We start from the raw sequence: 17,224 nt of genomic DNA, 5'->3' as shown, positions 1-17,224 counted from the left end.
AACTAACTGTAGTCAGTATACTCGTCCCGGGAAAGAGGATTCGCGTTCCGGTCATTTATCATTGTTCGGTCACCTTTTATGACATTCTTTTTTTCTTTTTAATTAAAATCGACCTCCTCCTAGTCAGTCGATATTGTTGATAGGTCAACCGGCTCGTTATTATATTATAGCCCAAATCAATGCAGAGCTGATCGGCTTTAGTATGAGCTACCATCACTTTGCATGTCTAATTTTCGGCATAGCGAACTTTTATAAATGTTACAAGCCCCTTATACATGGACACTTGGCAAACCCTTCGTAATGTCCATCCATTCGCAAGATAACGGTAATTTCAGGAGGAATCATTGATAAAATTTTTGCCATGACATTGTGCGATGTAGTTTGTAAACTTTTTTGTGATGAGGAGCAGAATAATCCAGAACAAAAATCAAAATCATGACAACTGTGCAATTAATAAATGATAGACAATCCTTTAGATTGATTTCGGTAATGTTTGAAGGAACAATCGCGGAAGTGGTTTACGGCAAATACCTAGAAGAACTGAGATATAAAGAGAGAAAGAGTGTAAAGACTATAATATAAAGAAAGAATGATTCACAACCTCCACTTTCTCGCCTTTCCATTTCAGTTTTATCCATGTTATCTATATCAACTTTTTATCTCATTCCTTACTTTATACGCGGTGTACCGTAAACCACGTCCGCCATGATATTGATGTTAACTTTCATATTTAAATCATGTTGGCTTTGTGTGCATGCATGTACATCTATGCTTATTATTGCCCCCCCCCCCCGTGTAAATCTAGTCTGTTTGTAAATATTTCCTGTTGTTTCTGTCTTCTATCATTTGCCCCATTTTCACATCCTCACTAATTTTCTTTCTCGAACGAGTTCATTAATGTTTTATTACTTGCCCATTATCTCGTTCGTTTCTCTTTCATTTGCTTTTTAAACATACACCACCACGTTTATAGTAAGGATGGGAGAAAAATCCCAAAAGAGCAATGGGACTCGGTAATATTTGTTGGTGCCATAGAATGCATAAATTCGAAACTTGACCTCAGGATATCTCGGCAAATGAATGTCTTTCAGTGGATCATTAGCTAGCTTGGATACCCAAACAATACATACTGGTCGCACCGAACAGTATAACGATTATAAAAAAAGAAAAAAGTTCATTTGTTTTCGTTCAAGGACTCGCATTGTTGTATGTATCGAGCTGCGTCAGTGTTTTTCTTCTTTCACTGTCTAATTGATAATGAAATCAATTCTACTATAACCCTGCTATGTTTCTCTTGACTTTCATCGCAAAAAAATAACTGTCCTGATGCGTGTGGGCATTTTTTATCAAGGTCTTTCTTTGAACACTGCACGGAACGAATTTATTTTCAAAGTCGGCGAATTTTGATTAATAATGATAACTAATGATTATATAATACAGCTCTTTTCACCGAGGGTATAGCCTATGCAGCTATTTACTTATCTCCCAGAAGGCCCTGCATAGCTTGGAATGGTAAATTTGCGTTAAAGGGATGGCCTAGGCTGAACATATTTAAATCTAAATAAATATAGTAAAATTCACAGAGCAATTAAGATGCTGAAAATTTTATCACACTCGAAAAACAAATAATGAAGTTATTGAATCAAAAAAATTATCAATATTTTGTGAAAATAGTTATATGCACATCGTCATGAATATTCATTAGGTGGGGTGATGATGTAACATCCCCATTTTCCTTCTTCTTATGTAATTACATGAAATAATAAATGTTTCATTTTTTCATAAATGTGTAAATGATAATTTTACCCTATATATTGAGATATGAATATATCCAGCCTGGACCATCCCTTTAAAGCCTGTAATTATCGAGCATGGGAAGGCAGAAAATAAAAACAGTGATAGTAAATGTAACATTATTAGTATTCACATTAATCATGTTAATACTATCACTATTAAAACTACTACTACTGATAATAATAATAATAATGATGATGATGATGATGATGATGATGATGATAATAATAATAATAATGATATAATGATAATAAATAATATTGATAATAATAATGACAATGTTAATGAAAACAGTAATAGTAACACTCAATGATATGAATTAAAATTAATAACATTAACAATGTCAATAACAATAATACTGATAAAAATAATAGTAATATATATAGTAATAATAGTAATAATTGTATTGATGATAATGATATAAAACCGCTGACACGGTAATAACAACTTTCCACTCGGGTATTATATGGGTACACGGCAGGGTGCGCAGTGTTCAGTTAGCACTGACTGGAATATATAATACATTAATCACCAGGGGTGAAGAATGTGCAGAAATTAGTTGCTAGAAAGACTGATATTACGGCATAGGAAAAGTCTGTTTAAGAGTTATGTAGCAGTTGCAGTTGAGCAGTGAATTATGTAATTCTATCGTTTAGGGATCACCCAATAAGCCAGTTCGTAGTTCCTTTCTGCGCATGATCAAAAGATTCTACACATGATCAGAAGAAGGTCATTTGTACTAAAGTGACATGGTGCTTTAAAATCCAATGAGATAAGCACCAACTTTGATGTCTTGATTATTCATATATTCTTTTGAATTGTTGTTTTCATTTACATCCACAAAAAACAACAATGCTTCCACGAACGACTGGTATTTCACAGTTTGTCAAGTACATTGTGCAACATGCTAAGATATGCATTCAAAGTAGGAATGCAACAAATACCTTCATTAAGTGTTCATTGGTGTGCTATTCTAGTCACCTGGTCTATTCAATTTCTTCATCCTGCTATGTAAGGCAAGCTTACGTAATATCTTGCTTTGAAATCTGCCTATCATGATGAAAGAAATGAAAGGTCATTTGACCAAAATTGCCCATGAAGTAACTACGAACTGGTCTATTCGCGTAGACATAATGATAAAGGACTTACCAGTTACCAGATTATTTTGTATCAGAAATAATAAACTACAGAAATCTGAGCTATTTCCATAATACTAAAACAAAAATTAATTTATTATTTGGTCTGAAGCTCAACACGAAAATTCATATATCTCCATTTCGTCACTGAATAGTAGCAAGTCCAACAACGACTGGTTAGAATGATCAAGACTTAAAACTAGCCCTAGAATTATATGCGCCAAGAAAAATTACATCATCTCACTTTAATATTTCGTATATTAACCTGTTGAAGATTGAGCCCGCACATGAATTATTCTCCAACTGGTCAATAAAGAGATTTTGAGAAATAGAAGACCGTCATTTGGATCGAAAAAAATAAAATGTATCATACCCAATGCCATTACTCATTTGATTAGTACACAGTTAAAACACTGTTTAACATTCCTATACAACGCTATATGCTATACATGCTATATTAATCTTACAGGAGTATTTTAAACTTTTTTAAAATCTTAAACAACAAAGTTTTTTTTTAATTCTCAATAAGTTGAGTATGGTTGTTTAACCGTAACTTACTGGCGGGAGGCTTTTCAGCCCCTTGCTCTACATTTTTCGCGATATATCCGCCGCGCGAAAGTTTTTGACCGTGCCGCTCGCTGACCTTTTACCTTCAGTCTCGCACAACTTTTGAGATTTTTGAAGCCCGAGCAAGCGATTGAGAAATTATGATACATTATGTACGTGCATGTCAGATCAAAATTCATTAAAAAAAACATATATATAATGTACAAAGTCAATACTAAATCGGGGGGGCTAAAAGGCCCCAAGGACTTTATGCTGGCAAAATAGCCCAGATAAGTTACGGTTAAACTGTTAAACAATTCCTGTAAAGGTTTATTATAGTAAACAGCGTTGTATATTATTGTAAACAGTGTTTTACTGTGTACTAGACGATACACTACATGTATAGTAGGATTAGGGTTAAGGTCATTCATTAGGAAATGTGTAGTTTTGTTCCTTTCTGCATTCATCGATATTTTGACAGTAAAATTAATAATGGGAAAGAAATTATAAATTGTATTCTGTTCTTCTTCATTAATTCATTACCTTCCTCGTAGAAATTGAATGATAATTATTTTTCATGATTATTAGGGGGAATACTAAACTAAACATTCAATTTAAGCTCCTATACCATGCACTTGACATTAGATATACTTCTTTATAAAACGGCGATCCTTTTGCACAACAATAAAATGACGGACTTTCCGAATCTTTAAAACGCACCTCAAGCTATTTCAGAAATACTATGCACTCGTTTTCTTCAAAATCTTACAACTTTCACATCAGGAACAAACTTGAGCTTGAACTTAACAATATCAAGTTCTTTGATACTAGGATAAATTAATTGACTATTCTAAGAACATGATATACTACATTTAAAAGGTTTCATAAATAAATTATACAAAATTATTTTATAATAATTGCGAGTTAATGATGATAAAATATTAATTTACTTCTCTTTTCAGATAAAACATCAACTGCTATCAATGACTTTCATCAGGCTCAATTACAATATTGCTAAAGTGTTCCATCTGTGAACTAAACTATAGTGATTAATTACTTGCGTAAAAACAATCAAAACTACTTAGAACAAGTTTATACCAATGATTGCAGTTGCTGTCATTATCTTAATGATTTTGTAATATCCTGTGTACAACCTTTGTTCTTCATCTCCGATCTCTTTCACAAGATGCAAAAAAAAACCGTTTGCATGGATTCACCGTTTTGCTAATCCTGCTGTACCTTTCATTTTGACAAGATCAGGTAGCGAGCTAAGACTTCGCCGTCGAACTTGAAGGCGAGATGGTAGTTGGGTAGGCTCATAATCATCAAGTGTTTGCGATTTGGAAGTTGAAATGGTTGTAGGTCTGAGACTATTGAATATGTTTCCGACCGTTGACGCAACGCCACCTCCTTTGTCGCTTCGTAGTCGCTGTGATGACGAAGGCAGCGAAGAAGTTTTCTCTTTCGATTTAGAGTTGGTCGTGCTTAATGTTGTCAATGAATTCCTGCGACGAGGTGAGAGTGATAGAGCTGATCGTAGATTGTTGCGATCTGGATCATTAAGTAACATCAAGTTTGAATTAGCGTTTATCTTTATAGGTTTTCCCCTCTTTTTCACATCATCTCTGCCCTGAAAAGACCAAGATGAAGCTTTAGATGATCCATTTTCCATCCATAGGTCTGTTCCACTTGATGTTGACCATTCATCTTCCAGATCATATTCAGTATCGTCTACTGGGGATGTCATCTCTAAAACTGGCGACATGATGTGACATAACTTCCTGCTATCTTTAAACTGTTTATGCTTATATCCACAGAAGTTCAATTTATTGAATCGAAGTGAATTAACTAGGTTAAAGGAATTGTCATCAAACGATTCCTGAGGCCATGTGTTTCTAAGTTCTTTTTTTAAATTATCAGCCTCGGTTGCGTCAGGAGGTAGCAAAGTTGAGTTACCAGGTGATTTTATCCCCTTCGGTTTATCATCATCTTCTTCAAAATGGAAAATGAAAACGGCATTTGATTTAGACTGGGTCCTCTTTTGCAGTATGGACGAACCTTTTTGAACCAATATTTCATCGCTGTCATGGCTGTGGTCTGATCCAAACGATGGGGTATAGTCTTTCCCGTTGCATTCGTTGTCGTTTTCATTAATGGATGCATGCGAATCTAAGCAATCATCAGCCTTTTCACCAAAGTTTGGTGATTTGATTTGGTTTTTAGAATTGCCTTTGAGTTTATTCTTTGTATTGAGAGATTTCTTAGAACGTTCTTCTGGTGATGATTTCGGCAGGCCAACTTTACTTCCTGGGGGAGTTTTCTTTGCTGCGTTGGCGGATAGTCTGTTGAGTTGAGCAGACGAAAGAGCAGGCAAAGAGTGTCGTCTCCTAGATCTACTGAAGTGAGCTGTAGTACCTGACGTAGGTGGTTGGAGGCCTTGAACAGGCATATTACACGGATAATATCGTCAACATAATACAATATTCAAAGTTATTGAGACTTCCATGAAACAAATCTCTCGATGGTATGAAAACAACATTCAAATTTCACCCTGCTGTCATCAGCTATTGTGTCACCACTTGTACAAGATTTTTGTCAAAATTAGCATTTGTTCAACAATGGCTCCGTAATGATTAGACACATAACAGTTTGAATGAAAGCCCTCAAGTCGTTATTCTCCACAGGTTTTGTTCCGAACAAATGATCTACCGTCCATGAGGGTTAAAAGTTGTTTGGAAGTGTTCATCGTAGTATGTCAAGCTCACATCTGATGGCCAATGACAACCCCAAATCTCCTCTATTTTGCTAACCGTTACACCAGCCGTTTTGGTCATTTCTTTGTTGGGAATTAGTTTTGCTAATCTTGATTCCAAATACAACATATTTTTTTTCTACTTAATCAGTTCTCACGATGCAAATTGACGAAAATGCTCATTCGAGAGGAGTTGATTTATTTGTGTCAACAGCTTATGGTAATATCACAACAGATCAGAAGAATGTGCACTTCAACCGGTTGTCCGTTAAAGACCTATCAGCACGATCAGTAAGTCTATACATGCAGTGCCCTGGTGAACACAGTGGTTTCGGGTTTTATCTATCCACGTCGTCAATCAAGCCTTTCATTGCTTCTAGTTGTTACAGATGAGTGAATCTTTTATTACCTTTTTTGTATTGATTGCGTCAATCTCTTCAAGAATGATCTTCCTGTCATCAGATTTCGGCGTTTTCAGTTTACCTGTTCGCATAACCTCTGAGCGTTCGGAAAGGAAATCAGAGGTGATTCAAGGAAAATATATCACCTGTGTATAAGGGCAATATGAATCAAAATAATTAGAAAAGAGAAAGTAAATTCATAAAGAAAATACGATTCAAATTTCATTATATTGATGGCCCCGATATTTGTTCTTTCAGTACACAGTTTTGTTTCTCTTTTCTTTAAGCTTAATGGGCTTTGCAGTTTCCAATTAAAAACAAGATATTTTTTTTTCAAATACTAATTTCAGTATCCACGCCCAAACATCATCATCGTATTCAGATACATGATAAATAACTACGACACTTTAGAATAAGCACCTGAAACATGCTTCAGTTTAACAGTGAGTCATTAAAGGTCAAGTCCACCCCAGGATAATGTTTATTTGAATAAACAGAGAAAAATCAAACTAGAAATGCTGAAAATTTCATCAAAATCGAATGTAAAATAAGAAAGTTATGACATTTTAAAGTTTCGCTTATTTTTCACAAAACAGTTATATACACAACTAAGTGACATGCAAATGAGAAGTCGATGATGTCCCTCACTCACTATTTCTTTTGTTTTTTTATTGTTTTGATTATACAATATTTCATTCTTTACAAATTTGACGATAAGGCCCACCTTGACGGAACCATAGAGTATATTAGAACAATGCTAATTACGCATGTTCAGGTAGGAATCAATCGTTAATTCACCTGACAATGAGGAGAGAATAAAAATATTTCAAATAACAAATAACAAAAGAAATAGTGAGTGGATGACGTCATCAGTCTCCTCATTTGCATTCTGACCAGAATGTGCATATAACTGTTTTGTAAAATTAAGCGAAGCTTTATAATGTCATGAATTTCTTATTTTACATCTGAATTTGATGAAATTTTCAGTGTTATGATTGTTGTATTTTTTTTATTCAAATCAACTTTTTTGTTGGGGCGGACTTGTTTTTTAAAGGTCAAGTCCACCTCAGAAAAATGTTGATTTGAATCAAAAGAGAAAAATCAGACAATCACAATGCTTTTTTCCCAAAAAAAATCCTCTTCAGGAGCTAAAATGGAAAAGGATTAATGATTTTGTTGTAAGGAATTTTTTTCAACACTTTTCCTTAACAACTTCATTCTTTTAAACAAACGATTTTATATGAATAAAAAAATATTTGACTTATTGCATTTGGGACAGTGCCTAAGATTTTGTTTGTAAGAGTGTGATGGAGATTTGTCGCACCGAATTTTAATACATCTATCTGTATTTATTGGTACAAAGTGTTTTCTCTCTCAGAAAAGTAGGTTTGATTACGACTACAAATAAATCTAATAAATGAATGAGAAGTAAAACTGTATTTTATTGCTCGTCATTTAGATAGGCAGCTAACTGATATTCTAAGAAAGAGCATCATAAATTACAATCATTACCAGTCAAGTAACCATAACTGTACAAACATCCAGGAACATCCATCGCGTGGGGTAAAATAGGTCACGTGGGTCATGTTATGGTAACGCGCTCCTTTCAATTCCTGTTTCAATCAAATATTTACCAGCTGTTTCAAAAGGCTAAAAATAGACAAACCCCAATGGATCCCCGGAGACAAGTATAGGGGTAAACTTGAACCCATTCTTTCAAGGGGTTACAAAGTGCATGAACATGATGAAGGAAAGTGAACATGGTGAAGAAGAGATAGATCATGGTTTTGTCATACTACTAACGGTCCGCTGCGTTGGTGTTCTAGTTCAAAGTGTTGAGAGAAACTTGAGCTTCTTGAAAGTTTTGCGAGTTAACTTGACGTGATCGGGTTGTAGAGGGTCGGATATCAGGACAATTTTCACACTGAATACATGGTAGAAAATCATAACCGTGACGTCACGGTACTTTGAGGCCGCATAATCTGCGAGGTTGACATGAAAGACGACAATCCCAAAGGATTGTGTTTCATTCAAAGTTATGTAGTAGATGTCATCGGTTTTATACTCGTTTGATTCGCATAACTCTAAGCTAAATCCTTTCGCTTTTCCCTTCTATTCTTACCGTGTTAATATCCCCACCAGCAGATCAGGATAAATTTTCAATTCAAGTTTCAGCTGGAACTTCGCGCTCTTAAATATATTTAATCATAGGCCTGTGGGCATATATTATTCGCGGTTGCAAACTATAAGATGTATCCCATTTCCAATCTGTATCTGTAAGTGAGAATGCAACTACTTCCATAACTTCAGCCATCCCTACAAAATAATCATCAAAATATCATATTACCGCGTCAATATATCATATTGCCACGATAATATATCAACAGACTTCAGCTCGCGCTTCGCGCTCACATAGACTATGTTTAAAGATGGTGAACTGAAATAGTTTCAAAAGATTAATTTTCACGTCAATCACGTCAATATTCATGATGAATGTATGTGTCAAGCGATATTTATCGTTATTACAGTTTTGCAGACTATTCCATAATAATTCAAACTTTTTTACTTCTACACTACAACTACGTCCTACCTTAAAACTTACAAAGACCCGTTTTCAGGTCAGTATAAAATAAATCTTTAAAAAATCAGCTCGCGCTCGCATTGTTATTTTCGTATGAGATGTATCCTGCTGTTAAATTTTACGATAAAAGCGTTGCAGTAATAATATACAAAAATTCAGTCCGCACTTCGCACTCAATATATATATTTTCTCGTGAGAAACAATGCTTGAAGTACGTCATTTTTAGGACAAAATACCAATGAGCTCTTAATGTATTCTAATGAATCCATGACACATGCTCCGGCGACGATTGCTCCGGTGACAAATGCTCCCAGAAATGCGACATTTGCTCCTCGACATTTGCTCCGCAGACAGTTGCTCCGCCGGCATTAGCTCCGACAATAATTGCTCCGTCGACTTTTGCTCCGCCGACATTTGCTCCGCCGACAGTTGCTCCGCCGACAATTGCTCCGCCGACAGTTGCTCCGCCGACAGTTGCTCCACCGACAATTGCTCCACATTTAGCGACAAATGCTCCGGCGACAAATACTACCCGAACGACACATGCTCCGGCGACAATTGCTCCGCCAATATTTGCTCCGCAGATAGGGACAGTTGCTTCACCGACATTTGCTCCGCATGTAGGGTCAAATGCTCCGCCAATAATTGCTCCGTCCACAATTGCTCCATCGACAGTTTCTCGGAATGTTGCTTTAAAATACATAAATATAAGACCTAAATAAAATACCTGCTACAAATGCTCCTCGAATAACAATTGCCCTGCTCACGATTGCTCTACCGACAGTTACAAGGCCCTAAAGGAAGACAAGACACTTGCTCTGACGAAAATATTTTGTTACATCCTTTTGCGTTACATACTTTTTTGTATTGTTTTGTTTCACCATTCAAGTTGTTGTGCCCCCCCTGACGAGTCACAACCCATACAACATACAAAAGACATATCCCTGCCCCCCTGACGAGCTTGAAAACTTATTTTGCCCCCCCCCCCCCGACGAGCTTGAATACCTCTTTTGCCCCCCCCCCCCCCCGACGGGCTTGAAGACCTTTTTTTTTTTTTTTGCTTGTCAAATTTTTCGAGCGGTTTTGCCCCCCCTGTGGAAAATCCTAGGTACGCCACTGGCCACTTTATATCATAGGCGGATCCAGGGGGAGAGGCCCGGGTATCCTTATTAGCGGAGAAAAAAAAGGGGGAAAGGGGAAAAAACAGGGAAAAGAGAGAAAAAAGAAGAGGAAGACAAGTGAAAGACAAGTGATTAAGACTTGGAAAATAACAAGAATCTTTCATATTTCACTATATAAATTTTTCAATCAACTAACAGGTAATGCGAGCACGAAGTGCTCGCATTACCTGTTAGTTGATTTACATATCTTGTTCAATATGGAGCTTAAATATCAAGTTTGGAAGTCAATATGCAAAAGATATTTCGCCGCGGAAATCGAACTTTCATTATTTTGTTTGATTTACAAATTGATTGTTTTAAAGTGATTTTTAAAAATGTTAGTTTTACGATCTGAACATTAATATTTTCTGCTCGTGCTGCACGCTTGCAAATGTTAACTTATCAGTTACCTTTATTATTTTCGTGTATTCCATAAAGTTTTCAAAATATCCCTTTGCAGATCTGATTGTCAAAACGTATCAGCTAGCGCTGCACGCTCGCATTTTGATTGGCAAGTAATGTATGTCTCAATATTGATTATACAACAAACTTCTTAAAATCCACATTTCGTTGACAGTCTATCAAAAGTTTCGGCTCGCGATTTGCGCTTGCATTAATTGTTAAAAATGTATTTACTCATGCATCTTATTCATAATTACCAAAGTTCTTGAAATGTCCAGTTTTCAGGCCATGATTTCGTGCCCTACTTAGGCATATTAGCTTAATAAATAAGATAAATAATTTTATAATTAAATTGTCCCTTTTGTTTCATCTCGCACTTAGCAAGAGGAATAGGAAGATCATGTGATGACTTGTCCTAATGATGTCCCGGTCTCTTGTCAAAACCTAAAGTAATAATAATGATAAATATTAGCTGTTTTTTAAGTACGATCCATATTCACCTCACAATTTTCCCACAAAATGCTTCGCGCCCGCATTATTTGATTGCTGAAATATATAGAGTCTTCATGGCTAACTGCAAGCAGTCCTTAACAGGTACCTTTTCGACCAGTTCAAAACGTATATAATTTTTTTATTATTATTATTAGTGTTAGGAAGATCCCCAATTGCTCATCCTTTACATAATTTACATAACGTGAATAGAGTATCTCGTTTTAGGGCTCAATCTCGAAATTTTTCATCAATTGTTTAAGTATACCTATCCTGTTGAAATCACAAAAAGTGCTAAGAATTTCCATTTTTTAGAAATGTCGAAAAAATTCAGCACGCGCTTCGCGCTCGCATTATTTGATTGCTGAAATATATAGAGTCTTCATGGCTAACTGCAAGCAGTCCTTAACAGGTACCTTTTCGACCAGTTCGAGACGTATATAAATTTTTTTTTATTATTATTAGTGTTAGGAAGATCCCCGATTACTCATCCTTTACATAATAATTATTTACAAAACGTGAATAGAGTATCTCGTTTTAGGGCTCAATCTCGAAATTTTTCATCAATTGTTTAAGTATACCTATCCTGTTGAAATCACAAAAAGTGCTAAGAATTTCCATTTTTTAGAAATGTCAAAAAAATCAGCACGCGCTTCGCGCTCGCATTATTTGATTGTTAAAATATGTAACTCCTTCATGGCTAACTGCAGGCAAACCTTAATAGGTACCTTTTTGATCAGTTCAAAGCGTGTATTAACAATTTCTGCTCGCGCTTCGCATTCGTAGTTTTTATCCAGTTGCATACACATCTTTTCATGATAACATTGTCCAGAATGTTCAAATTTTAGGACAAAACACATAAAATAAAATAAAAATTGTTCGCGCTCGCGATTGCATTATTCAAATAAGGATTATGATATCATATATATTTGTTGATTTATAAGAATAAAGCTAAGAAGTGACTATTAGGACTACCCCTTCAAAGAAATGTTAAACAATGATAATTCCACATGTTCAGGGAGAAATAAAACTTTTTTTCACAGGAAAATGAGGAGAAAATTTGAATATTGTATATTTCTTATAATAAAATACAAAAGAAATAGTGAGTGAGTGATGTCATCAGTTCTCTCATTTGCATACCGACCAGGATGTGCATATAACTATTTTGTGAAATTAAGCGAAACTTAAAAATATAACTTTTTTTATTTTAAATCCGATTTCGATGAAATTTTCAGTGTTACGCTTGTTTGATTTTTCTCTTTTTATTCAAATCAACTTTTTCTTGTGGTGGACATGTCCTTTAAGAGGAGAAAAGCTTTCACACTGCACGTAATTGAAGGGAAAAAATAATAAAATAAAATGGAGTGAAAGTGACAGGAAACACCTTTCTAACAAGATTGTAAAACTTTATTAGTTTTCAATTCCATTAGAGGGGGTAGGAAAAAGTTAGAAGAATAAACAGTGAAAACAGACCAAAATAGCATTAGAGCGAGAAGAAAGAGATAGAAGAAGGGAGAGGTTGTAAAAGAAATAGGAACAGAAGCTACTAGGAATGCAGAGAAAGAGAAAAAAAATAAAAAACAGGAGAGAGGGACGGGGGAGAAGGTGGTTTTCAAGGAAAGAAAGGGAGAAATAATCGAGATAAAAGCGCTGATGGGAAATTTAATTTGAGCCAAACTATTTCTTTCCGCTGAGCAATTCAATTAGGAATGTTAAAAATATATAGAATAATGATAATGACCATACAGCTTTGGAGAAGAAGCGTTGTTAGTTTTACAAAAAAAAATAATTATTCGGCGGAGCTATTATCAGCGGAGCATTTGTCCCTACATGCGGAGCAAATTTCGGCGGAGCAACTGTCCCTACATGCGGAGCAAATATTGGCGGAGCAATTGTCGCCGGAGCATGTGTCGTTCGGGTAGCATTTGTCGCCGGAGCATTTGTCGCTAAATGTGGAGCAATTGTCGGTGGAGCAACTGTCGGCGGAGTAACTGTCGGCGGAGCAATTGTCGGCGGAGCAACTGTCGGCGGAGCAACAGTCGGCGGAGCAACAGTCGGCGGAGCAACTGTCGGCGGAGCAACAGTCGGCGGAGCAAATATCGGCGGAGCAAATGTCGGCGGAGCAAATGTCGGCGGAGCAAATGTCGGCGGAGCAAATGTCGAGGAGCAAATGTCGCGGAGCAAATGTCGCATTTTGGGGAGCATTTGTCACCGGAGCAATCGTCGCCGGAGCATGTGTCGGGTTACGATTCTAATGGTTCATGAAGTTTGAAATAGCTTGAAATTTCGTGTTATTTTATAATAATGTATCCTACAACAAAAATCAGATCGCGCTTCTCGTTCGCATTATTCCTAATGAGATAACTAATCTTATTTGATAAATAAATTAAAAGCTTAAAGTACTTGAATATCAGTATTAAGGACACCCATCGAGCATCAGATAAATATGGATTTTTAAAAAATCCGCCTTACCCTCCATTAACAATGATGGATCCGTCCCTGATCATACGCTTGATTTTCGCGATTGTACATTGTGGTCAATGCATTTAATCGTAAAAAGTTCTACGGTGATAGCTGAGCTTTTACGGGCCCCAGGTGTTGTTCAAGATATCTTTATTTTAAAAATGTGTTCCGAGATGCTTTCATGACAACATTTATATAAATTACATATATAGACCAAGAGCATTAGGTCAAATATTCTCAATCACGGAAATTTATGGTAACAAGCTGCTTTTTCGGAATGAGTCTAGGAATATGTATAAAAAAAAACATACTAAAAGCATTCATATATCCTCTCCAAGCGTTTTCCGTAATTCAACGATGGCGTCCAAAATGGCTGCCAAAGCCTTAAAAATCTAAAATTAATTTGTGATGTGAATCACATCATGGGCAATGTATACGTAGGCCTATACTGTAAATGCGTATATACGACAATCTTTCAGTAAAGACCTATCGCGGTGGTGTTTTTTTTCGATTTTAATATAGTCGTCGGGATAATAAGAAATGAATTAGAGTAAATATCACTATGCGAGCGAGCGAGGCGAGCGAACATATTTCATAGTTGGGAGACAGAATGATGACCAAAATCGTCTTTTAATGTGTGTGTAATTATAGAAAAATGCAGCGAATAGGGGTAGTGAGTGAGCCTTGACAAGGTTGTTTTGCTTCAGTCGTTTAAAATGATATGCATATTTTACAATAGGTGATAACGGTAAATCATCAATAATGTAAACTTTAGTAAAAAGGAATATGAAGAGCAAGCGAGGATTGAACAGTCCAGATTTTGTTCAATGAAAGCTCATTTGCTCACTGGTTAAAGGTAAGATTTGAATGATAAAAAATGGGATCATGATTATCTGGCTTGAGGGTGCTTTATGATATAATTGTAGACGATCACAGGCCACAATATAAACTTCAAAAACGTGGAAATAGTAGAGTGATGCAAATTTAAATGAAATATTGCAGAAAGGAAAAAAAATAAATAATATTTAAGATTATATTGATTATATTGGGAGATGATGCAACATTCAAAATTTTGAGCTAATTTCACAAATGAGATATTTATTAGATTATTATGGAATAAATGTGACATAAGGTCTCCTATAAGCATGATAAACGGGTGAAACTGTAAAGTGTGTAAGAAATATTGTTGTCTTCATTTGCCTCAGTGTTTCATTAACGTCACTAATTTGGTCAATGTCATCAGTAACTCATCGTATACTTGAAGTATAGGGTATATATATGCCTATATTTTTGTACAAATTATCTCCCACTTCCACAAAGATTAAAGTATGTGCCCCCCCCCCCCCCATCTCGTCGCCAGTTTATTGGAAGGATGTTTTGATTGGTTTATGATCAAAATTATAACTACATTTAAAAGTCCTTGGTATCATACAATAGATTCATAGATAGAGGTATTATAACCATACTTTCATGATGAAGCGGATAACCTTTGCAATACGCTAGACGATGGAATTTGTCATGGCTAAAATCCTGTAAGATCAGATGGAGCGCGGGATCGGAGCGACCCATCTGATCGCGAGAAATTTTGCATTTTTCAAACGCAAATTTGGACAGAGTTAAGCACTAATTTGACCACGTTATTTCGATTTTGAATTATGTATTTTTTATTCATCTATAAAGGACCCCCAAAATTGAGATTTCCGCCCATGCTTTCAAGGGTCAAATACTACTTTGGAACGGCTGACAATGATATGCAATTGTCCGTTTTGTCTGAAATCCAAGATGGCTTTCAAAACGGCGTCTAACTTCCATCACTTCAAAATTGTCATACTTCATATCTACCTGTGAGAAATAATCTGCACTATGGTTACATTGAGACAAGGATGTTCAGTTTTCCATTATGTAAAAAAAATCAGATACTACGTACAAAATGACTGCTGTCACCTAGTCCTGAAGCCACTGCATTTTCCCCCAATGTTTTTAACGTAGACACCAACATTCTCTCACATGTAGATTTTGTATGAATTATGACCATTTCTAATTGAAGGGAGTCATTTAGACGCCATTTTGGAAACCATCATGAATTTTTAGGCAAAATGGAAAACTGCATAAAAATTATTATCAGTCCCAAAATATCATTTAACCATTGAAAATATAGTGTAGACACCACAATCATAATCTCCCTGGTGAATTTTGAATCCTATGTAAATTTTTCAGTAACAGTAGTCATTTTTTTTTTCGAAGTCATCTTGCGTTTCTAGACATACTGGACCACTCCTTGTAACTTGTCCCAATGTAATATTTGACTTTTAAACCACGGTTTTAACATTAAATCACATCTCCCAGGTAGATATTAAATGAACGTGAATGTCAATCTGTAAGTAAATAGCAGCAATGTTAGACTCCAGTTTTAGAAGCCATCTTGGATTTTTGTCATACTTGACCACTAACTTGTCAAAAATACTACTTGACCGTTAAAACAATTGAATAGAAACAGCGTTAAAGACACTAAAGGGGATTTTTAGGCTGGCTTTGGGAGCCGTTTTGGACGCCATATTGAAGAAGGATTAATGAGGACTTTTAGTATGTTATTCTAAACATATTTCTGACGCCCGTTGCAGAAAGTGTTGCGATCAAACGCAACTAAAAAAAATCAGGCCCAAGAGACATATTCTAAACAAAAACAGCTTGTTACCAGAAATTCCCATGTTAAAACTAATACTCATGGCCGAGTACCTGAATCGATCACGCTTTCTTTTGTTTCCTGAAGGGCATTTTAAAGATCTTTACCCGCCAACTTGAGTTGACATTTGCTCTCTTTGAGTTATAATCCAGAAACAAAACGAAACAAACAACTTCAAATGGTGTTCCCTCGGTGATTCTTCAAACAAAGCAATATAATACTGTCAGGCTTTGCGCCTCATTCTTTATGTTATTAGTGACATTGTCCTCCCTCTGCAAGCAAGTTCAACGTGTTGCATAATAGTTACGTAAAACAGTCTATAAATATATCACTTTCTTCGTCGTTCAAGAGGAATCAATAACATAAAGTCTTGCTCGACGACCAAATAGCTCTGTCGCATATAATGCCAATGACCCCCTCAAAGTTCGTCGTGTCGCTCAAGACTGTTGATGATTATAAAATTAATTTAGCATCGTATTAGGGAAATGGTCATGTCATATATTTGGAAATTTAATAATGCCATCAGTACACGTTACAAATATTCTGAGATACAAAATGAAAATAAATATTTTGATATCATCTGCATGCATTTTTATGAGCATACTGGATTCGTAAATTTGTCATTCGCATGCATATATCGCCATTTGATTTGAAAAAAAAATAATTATGTCGAGTGTAATAGTATTCCTCCTTATTTCACTATAGCTATTACTATATGTGATTTTTTGCAGTTTTGCTTAGCCTATTTGTTAATGTATTGCTTTAAGTCGCATACATTCGTTATTCCGAAGCTTCGTTATTCCGAAGGTTCGGATAT

The sequence above is a fragment of the Lytechinus variegatus genome, chromosome 3 (genome assembly GCF_018143015.1).
Source record: "Lytechinus variegatus isolate NC3 chromosome 3, Lvar_3.0, whole genome shotgun sequence".
Taxonomy (NCBI): Eukaryota; Metazoa; Echinodermata; class Echinoidea; order Temnopleuroida; family Toxopneustidae; genus Lytechinus; species Lytechinus variegatus.
The sequence above is the reverse complement of the archived record's forward strand: the minus strand, read 5'-3'. Positions refer to the sequence as shown.